Consider the following 9584-nt stretch of genomic DNA (forward strand, 5'->3'; position numbering starts at 1 on the left):
CTCAAGGTCGGAAATGGTGAAAGAGTAAGATTTTGGGAAGATGTGTGGCTGGGAGATACGACTTTGGGGGAGAGGTTCCCTCGCCTTTTCCGACTATCTCGTAAACAAAATGCCAAAATCGCAGACATCTCTATAGACAGGAATGCCCTTCCACTAAGCTGGGACTTTGGGTTCCGTAGAAACCTAAGGGATGAGGAAATAGAGGAACTATCTGAGCTACTTTTCAGATTGGAACAGGTCGTGTTGGTTCTTAGTAGATGCGACACCAGAGTTTGGAACTTAGAGCCCTCAGGAGTATTCTCCTGTACTTCTTTTACTAGGCACCTGATGGTAAATCCCCATCCAAATCTCTGCTTCCCTCCAGCTGTAATCTGGAAATCTAAAGCTCCCCCTAAGGTAAAAGTACTAGTTTGGCTAATCGCTCAAGGCAGAATTAACACATGCGACTTGGTCCAAAGGAAAAGACCCAGCTGGTATTTCTCTCCTAATTGGTGTGTCCTGTGCAAAAAAGAAAATGAATCTGTGGATCACCTCTTTTTGCTATGTCCCTTTGCCTCGTCCCTGTGGGCTAAGCTAGCCCGGGAGACGGGGATAACATGGGGAAACTTTGCAACTTGTAGTGAGGTGTTGGAAGCCAGGTTCAGATTCTTTGGTGGGAGGAGGAAGGGTTTAGTGTTGGGAAACTGTGCCATGATGGCAATTTTCTGGCAAATATGGGGGGAAAGGAATAGGAGAATTTTTGAGAATGCGATGGGGGACGAGGTAGAGATGATATGGGATCGTATCCGAGTCTGGGCATCTCTTTGGGCCTCTGTTTCTGTAGAATTTAAGGATATCAGCTTTCAGCTTATCCACCTAGATTGGAAAGCAGTAGTGTTGTAGTGCAGAGCTTTTTCTTTCTGTTTTGTAAGATGGCCTCCTTGGCCATCTCGTGTTCTTCGCTCTATCCTATTTGAATAATACTGTTTCTTTTCAAAAAAAAAATGGGTATTTCACTAAATATCTCTTTAATTTATCCATAAATGTAAAAAGATCTAATTCTCAATAAATTAAGGTGGGCTTCAAAACAGTTGTATCAGCCAACTAGCTAAGAGCATCCACAATCATGCTCTCTATTTTTTGGTTAAATTTTAGCTAAAAACACATATAAGTTATTTTAGAAGCTCTTTATAAAATTTAAACTCCAATCATGCTCTCTAATTTAGGGAGTCAAAAATGCTATAACTCTTTTTTAATTGGTCCATCTCTATTAAAAAATAATATAAAAATTAATTAACATTAATTAAAGGTTTGAAATATTCATTAAATAAAACAAGCATTAAATTATAAGGAGCCACTAGGAGTCCTTTCTCTCTCCTCAGATTTAGGAGCTCCTAGAGGACTCCCTATTTTAGGAGGTGGATAGAGAGCATGGTTGGAGTTGCATTTTTCCAAATCCTCCCTAAAATTTGTCTAAGGAGGTGGTTTATGGAGCCCATTGTGGATGCTCTAATGGATTGTCTCCCAAATCAGACCAAGGTGTTAAACTGATGCATTTATACTACAAAAAAAAACTGTATGTTTTTCTCCCAAATTCAAAGCAATGATAGCCATCAAAATAAAGAATAATTAGGCTCAATAAAACTTGCAATAATATCACATAAACTCTCTGCCCGTTTTCGCAAAAACTTAATAGTTATAAATGAAAATAAAGAATCAATATAGCAATTTGTTGGCACTAAAAACTGAATAGATGGAGATGAGTGCAACTTACAATCGAGATGGACGATCTAGGAGATCGATTGAGTGGTAAATGGAGATTCTTCCTGTCTTCAGATGCTGATCCTGAATAGAAGATAAGCGAAGCTCGTGAGGTCTACGGAACCGGTGTGGAACCAGCCCAAGACCCTCCGATGCTCAAGTAAGATTGTTTTTAAGAGCTCTTGCTGTTGACCATATAGAAGTATAAAAGTCAAGCTGAAAAGTCTTACCCCTGTATTGTAGTGGAAGGGGCATATTTATAGAGGGCATTTAGTATGCTCTTAGTGCTCATTTTCGATGTGGGACTCGTGGGAGGGCCCTATGAGGTTGACACGAGTCCTTAGATATTTCAGGCGGGTGCTTCGAGGTAGATTCTGCAGAATCGGTAGGGGATACCGATTGTAGGCTGTGTTGGGCTTGTAATGATCTTTTGCTGCTTTGAGACAATATCATCAGTAGCTTATGCCGATTGTCCGAGGCCTTGGGTGCTTGGGCGAGTTTATGAGATCCACGTGTCGTTGTATGAGTGGAGGGTCAGGTATGGTACAAACACAATTGAATACACAAATAGGCCAAAGCTAAAATTGACACAATATTAAACTACAAAATAACTGTTTGCTTTTTTCCACCTTTTTTTTTCCTTTCAAGAATTTGAAATCAAAGTAAATAGTATACTACACAGATTTGCGAAGATGCAACCATTGAATATTCAAATCAAATTTGTCTTCATAAAAGGAAAACTTAATTTTCTGTTGACCAATGATGCTTTATTCCTTCATAATGCATTAAACCACATAAAGATAGTGCGTAGAAACCCAACGTTAAAAATTGTAATTTCAAACAATAAACTTTACTGGCCTTCAACCTGCCCTTGTGGTTAGTGCGCTTGCACTAAGTCCTAGTGGTCTTGGGTTCGAAGGTTGGTACCACCTTCTCTCAAAACCCAAAACAATAAACTTTAGTGCCAAGAATATATTATAATTGCTTCTCACGTTGGTGTTAAGCAATTATAATATATTCTTCAACGTTTTGAAATTTTAATGAAAACAAATTAGACCAACGATTTTGAAACACTTCAACGTTTCAATTTTAAAACACTTCAACCGTTCAGCATTGGATGTTTCAATGTAAATTGATTAATGAATAATAATTAAGTAATTGGTAATGAAACAATACAAGCTATTTAAAACAAACAATAACTTAGAAAAAACGTAGCACACTTCAATTTTGTTTTTATTTCAATGGTCATTTTAATTAGCCTTTGAATACTATTAACATTATTAAGATTCTAAAATCTATATATATAAAGCAAAAGGTAGACAACGGTGAAACATTCAAAATACCAGAAAATGCCCTTGGTTGATACAAACATTAAGAATTGAAATTATTAATTAAATGAGGATAATATGGTAAATACACACTTTTTCATATTAAAAAATTTTAAAATTAAAAGAAAAATCAGATAATGGATCCTCTTTTTAAGGAACACAACTACCCATTATCTTTTTTTAATTCTGAAATAAATTTAATTTTAAAAAAAAAAAAAGCCTCTCGCAGGCGCGGAAGCGCATGCAAAGAGGCTAGTTTATTTTAAAGACAATTGTGCATACTAATTTAAGGATATTGACTTTGGTTTGTGTAGAAAACGGGAACACCAAATATTTAGCTTTAAATTGATTTTGTAATTAATTTGCTAGTTGTCTTTGAGCAATTAAAGATTTGAATCTCTTCCAAAACGTTGAGCTATAATAATAAAAGAGATTTTCTATTTAAACCCCGCACTTCTCTTTGTTCACCCCAATACTTAAATCATTAAGTTGTAAGTTTTATTATTCTGTAAAAAGACAAAAAAGTTCATCCAACTTAATACTTAACCCTACCTAATACATCTATACACACACCCCACACATCCCACCACTCTTCATATTAAGTTTTAGAAGGACCTATGCAAGAAGCACAATTTTCCTTACAAGAGTTTGTCTTTCTGGGATGCCAATGTAACCACTATTAGGCTTCTAAGGTCTGCTGCCCGGAAGGCTTGGGACATGGATCTTCCAATCCCGAAGAACTCGGCCTGGGAAGCTGTTAATACCCATGGCTGAGATTTGTTGACGATCATCAAGATATTGCCCCCACATTACCTTTATCTGTTTATAAGTTGGGGTATCTAGGATGGAGATAAATTTTTCAGCAGGTTTTTCAATTGCTATTTGATATTTTTTTTTGGCACTCCCTTCGACAGTACTTGATTTAAATATGTTTCTCTGTTACGACCTCCATAACAAGCTACAATTTCCCATATTATCTAGTCACATGATAAAAACAGCTTGTGAAAATAACAAAATCTCATGTATACTACAAATATTGTTTAATGATTTAAGTATTGGGGTAAACAAAGAAAATTGTGGGGTTTAAATAGAAAGTCTCTTTTATTTCTTATTTTTTCAGTTTGGGGTGTATTTAAGGGTAGTTTGGGAAGATAGTGGGGTTTTCTTAGAAATTGTGAAAATTTAAATTAAAAGTTGGGGTGAACTTAGAACATGGGGTGAACTAAGAGAAGTGTGGGGTTTAAATAGAAAATCTCATAATAAAATCACATAAATTAGTCTGTCGGTTTTTTTTCCTTTTTAAAAAACACTAGCAGTAACTGCCCAAATGTTAGCAACAAATTATAAAATATAAATGTACCAACAACATTTAAAGCAATTGAAATTGTATAGACAACATGAAAGCTTTAAACTGCATCTACCTAAAACAAATCGTAATTTTCAGTTTGAAAATCCAATACAAATGCAAAAGCTTCAGTTAAAGAGTTAAAAGGTATTAAAGCAATAGCAATACGGGAAGAAAACAATTTTAACATACAAAGGCTTTAGATTGTTATAAAAATTATAGTTTTCCTTTCCGTAAAGCCAAATACAAAAACTTTTATATTTGTTCACCCGTTTTGATTTGTTTCCTGTGATGGTAGGGTAAAGTTCCCCATTAATCCAAAGACCATGGTTGGTCAATAAATTAACTTTCTTTGTGTGTCGAGCGTGCCATCGTTAACAATTTTTCAATTCTAACAGACTTGAGAGTAAAAATAACTTGCTCCCCAAGCTATTGACTTTGAACAAACGATTGTGAATTTGGGTGAGGAATATCTCCCAAGTAAGTTCTTTTCTATGCCTTAGACTGGTAAGAACTTCATAATTTTTCACAGTATAAAACTGGTAGTTCTGGCCAGAATAAATGATAACAGAGTGAGCCTTTTTTAGGCAGAACTCCCTTTTACAAAGCTCAAAAAGGGAAAACTAACTATAAAAAGACAAAAAGAGGGCTGTGTTTCCATTTCTGTCTGGGTAGATGCCTCTGTTCTCGCGCTGGACTGGGTATGCCTGTGCTGGACTGGACTTTCAACAACTTCAACTGTTAGGCTTCGGCTGCAAATCGATACCAAAGCTTGAGTTTGGCAAAGCTTTAATCTATTTCAGGCCCTGGAAGGCTTTTGGATGGGCAAAACTGGGACTTCTCCAGTCTGAAAGGAGCAGAAGTGGTTGGACTCAAGCTGGAGCTGTACTGTGGTACCTGTGCTGCTTAGTCAGGGCTCTCCATAAATTTGTTGAGGTTTTCGTATTTGTGAAAACTCAAACTCTGCTTGTCTTGGCTTTGCTAAACCAAATTTGTAACGAGAGAAATCTCGTTTTGCTGGTTTGTGAACTGGGGTTCGAATCAGAAACAGTGTTCTGACTGTCTTTGCTGAGAGAAAACAGGATGATTCTGCAAGCTTGTTGTGAAGCTTTTGAAATTGAAATGTTTTAGACTCTGGGTCTGTTTGAATCTGTTTGAAAGATTTTCTGAGATCAAGTGATCATTTTGAGTGTTTGTCTTTTGATTGAGTTTTTGGTTGTTTGATTGAATTGTTGATTGTCGGGGTGCCTTTCTCTGTTCACTCTCTCCTATATTTATAAGAAATGCTTTTGAGAGCGAGAGTTTTGATTCTTTTAATATTGGGCGGCAAACAATGTTAAAAGATCTTTTAGTTTAAAAAAGAAAAAGAAAAGGAGTTCTATCCATTCTCTGGCAAGTAAGCACTCAACAATCAGTTCCTGAAGTGATCATTTCCCTGTATTTTGATGGGGTTCCATACCCTTCTTTCAATTCAACTGCTTTTGCAAGAGTCTGAAGCTTGTGATGGTAAGTTCTCAGTTTTTGAGCAACTCCATGTTTCTCGCTTATCTCCTTTTCATAAAAACAGAGTCTGCTTATCCCTTGAAAATGGTGCCCTCTTTGGAGCAGAAAAATATCTTTGAATAAACAAAACGGAACTTGATCTCTTGGCAGCAGAGATTTTTCAGAGACGTTCTTCTTTATATCTGCCCCTGTTCTTCCCTTATTAATTCCAGTTGAAATTGTTGACTTTTCTTTAGAACAGAGGATCACGTGAGTCTGTCCCTTTTCTTTTAATTTAAAACCAGTTGAGTCCAGTTTTGTTTCAAGCCCAATTTGAGTTTCTTCGAGGCCCAAGTCTCCTCTTGACTTTGACTGCTTCCAGGCCTCCAATGTTTGGGCCGAATGCATTGCTTTGGCCCGTTTATTTGATAATGGGCTGGGCGCGTCGATGGACCGAAGGTATTAATTTCAGGTCCATAACAGGCTACCTAACAATGATGTGGGCCTTTATCTCTGGACTGGGCGTGCCAAATTTGGGTCCAAACAATATTATAAATAACATATAAATAAATTGGAAAGCTTTTAAGGTACAATGAAATTGAAGAAAAATAAATTAATAGGTAAGTGAAAGAAAAATAAAAAATAAATAAGAAAATCATTACCTATCAATACCTATCAATACAAGAAATTGAAGAAAAATAAATTTGTAACAAGGAAAACCATTACCTATCAATACAAGATTTATGAAAATCACAAAGTAACAAAATTGCACTACATGCCTGACCTTTCTTGTTTATTTGGAAATGGTGAAAAGATATTAATATAAGGAAAGAAAGGAAACAGTGCATAAGGGATTTAAAAGAAAAAAAGTGGCAGGGAAGGACAACTTTTGTGACTACAAATAGATGCATGTGTCTAAATCTTTTTGCAATGATCGTGCCTTACAAAAACAGAGTTCTTTTTCTCTAAACAAAAATATCTTAAAACAAAGGAAAGAAGGAAATAGAGTAACAATTTCACAGCAATCTTTAAAAGAAACAATGAGATTACAATGATTATGGTTCCAAAACAATACCAGGCATTAAATTAACACATAAATGTTGAGAAAAATACGAAGAGCAGAGAGAGAGAGAGAGAGAGAGAGATCGTAAATAATACTTCAGCCAAGAATAATCTCAACTCCTACACAAATCACAAGCAGATAAAGAAAAATGATATCAACATATATTCCTATTAAATTACAGTAACATATCAATAAAACACCAAAAAAAATCAATATAACAGCAATACCATAGCAATACAAAAGCAATACCACTACAATACAACCGCAATAAAATCACAATACGATTGCAAATAGCAAATCAACAATGCTACTTGACTATGATATAATCATAACAAGTTCATAGAAAATCCCAATACCAATTGCAAGAATCAATCGATAAAGAACAAACACATTTGTTGTTTCAGACAAACAAATCATTACTTTTTTCGACACAGAGAATTTAAATGCCCACAAAATCATTACCGTTTTCCCTACTCACTCGATGAGCTAACTATTAAAGTGGGAAGGGAGGACCCCCATTAAAACTACAAAATTCCATAACAAAAAGAAAAAGTAAAGGTAATGCCGGTCAAAAGAAAAAGTAAAGGTTAGCTTGTCAAAAGAAAAAGTAAGGCATCTTGAAAAGCATGTCACCGTCAAAGATAAAAAGTTACTGATTCCTTACGCTTGAAGGTGCAAACGAAATTTCTCTTGATGAGGTGAATCCAGTCAATGAAAGGCTAAACAATTGTTAATAGATGTTAGTCAAAAAGAAAAAAGCATTATCATGAGTTGATGGAAGAAAGCTTTTGCGCGTCCAAAAGGAAGTATCACTATCAAAGGCAACGTTAAAGGTTCTTTTCCTTACCTTTTACTATTATGGCTCTCACATGCACTTAGAAGACTTTCATCACAAGACTAGGAGTGTGCCTCTTCTTTTTGTTTTTGTGGCTGTTCAATTTCTAACATGTTAAATCATGTTACACAGTAATTAGGCACTGCTTAAAGACATTGATAAGCCTTTGCTTTGAATGTGTTTCTTGTTCTAGCATATATTGTTGCAAAGGCACTAAAATTTCTACTTGATTTGGTACTTATGGCCCTTTTGGTTTTGATTGTATGAAAATACTCCTAGCTGTGATCAGATTTATTTTAACATTTTATAATTAGTTTATATCACATACTTCACAGGGTGATCTACCATGTGAAGCTGCTTTAGACAAACATGGTGCGGCAAAGGTACAGTCTAGTTTGTATTTGGCCTGTTTTGTAGGTAAAAGAAAAGGGTCAATGGGGGGCAATTGACACCAACTGTCCGAGTAGGTATCACCGCCCAAGAGGAGAAAGTTCCTTACCATTTACTTCAACACATTCACACTGTAGTGTAGGTACGTAGAATAAGACAGAAATTGTGTTGACGTATAAAAAAATACCGTTCAATAGTCAATGGGAAAAAGGGATAGGGATACATAGAAGACCCCATTAAGATTACAATATCTATATAGAAAATTTTAACCTCACAAATCTTGATAATATTAATATATATGGTGAGGGCTAGCTGGTAAACAAAAGAAAGAGTTCCAACTAGTCTATGACAATATAAATATACATTTTCTCAAGTTTCCACAAACTCTGACATTTTTGGTTTCTTATCTTCATCAGGAAAGCAGAGATCAAGGCAAGGGTTAAAATCCATAGCAAGCGTTGTTATTTTTAAAATATTATTTGTACTTAACAGTGTTAAGAGTTTGACGTGTCATATTATAGATCTTTATATTATTAGAATGATTTAAATTTAATAAAATGCGGGCAAATGCATGATTATTATGCAGACATTCAAAATCTTGAACAAAATACCTATTTATCATGTAATCAAAGTAAGAGAGTTACCGTTAAAGATAAGAAGTTACCTTGAAGGTTCGTGTAAGACTCTTACAAGTTGGCATAGACCATGGCATGGTTTTGATGTTTTGCACCATGCCATGACAAGCCAAAGGTGCATGGAAGGTGCACTAGTGAAGTAAGGCAATGTCAGGAGACATGTGCTTTGGCCTGAGAGTTGGCAGCCAGGACATGGCAGCACAGCAAACTTGGTGGGGTTGGCATTGGCGCTGTCGACAAAAGTACACAGGAGTTGTCGACAGGTAATGCGCGTAGCGTGTGTGCAGGCTGCGCAACGGATGTCGACCGCCGACAGATGCAAATGGGCGCTGTCAATAGATACCGAGAGCTGTCGACATGTACCATCGACAGATGCCGAGAGATGCCGAGAGAAGATGTCGAGACATGCCGAGGAAAGCTGTCGACAGGAGCTATGCGTAGCGTGCACACAGGATACGCAACAGATGTCGACAGAAACTGGCGCAAGTCTGGAAGCGAAAGGCAGTTACGCTGGTGCCCAGCGTGCGCCCAGAATGCGCAACGCACATAGACAGATCGTGGGCTGGACATGGTAGTTGGCTGAAAACGTGCTGGAGTGGGTTTATGACATGGCAAAACGGTTTTTAAGCAGTCCATAGGTGGTTGGACATGGCTAGAGTTGCTATATGCTTAAAACTCGAGTTGTGGCTAATCTTGGAGCAAGAGTGGGCGGTTACTATAGAGTGGCAGCATGTTCCAAGGAGTGGGGAGATTTTTAAGGAGGAAA

The sequence above is a fragment of the Prunus avium genome, chromosome 2 (genome assembly GCF_965620075.1).
Source record: "Prunus avium chromosome 2, drPruAviu1.hap1.1, whole genome shotgun sequence".
Lineage (NCBI taxonomy): Eukaryota > Viridiplantae > Streptophyta > Magnoliopsida > Rosales > Rosaceae > Prunus > Prunus avium.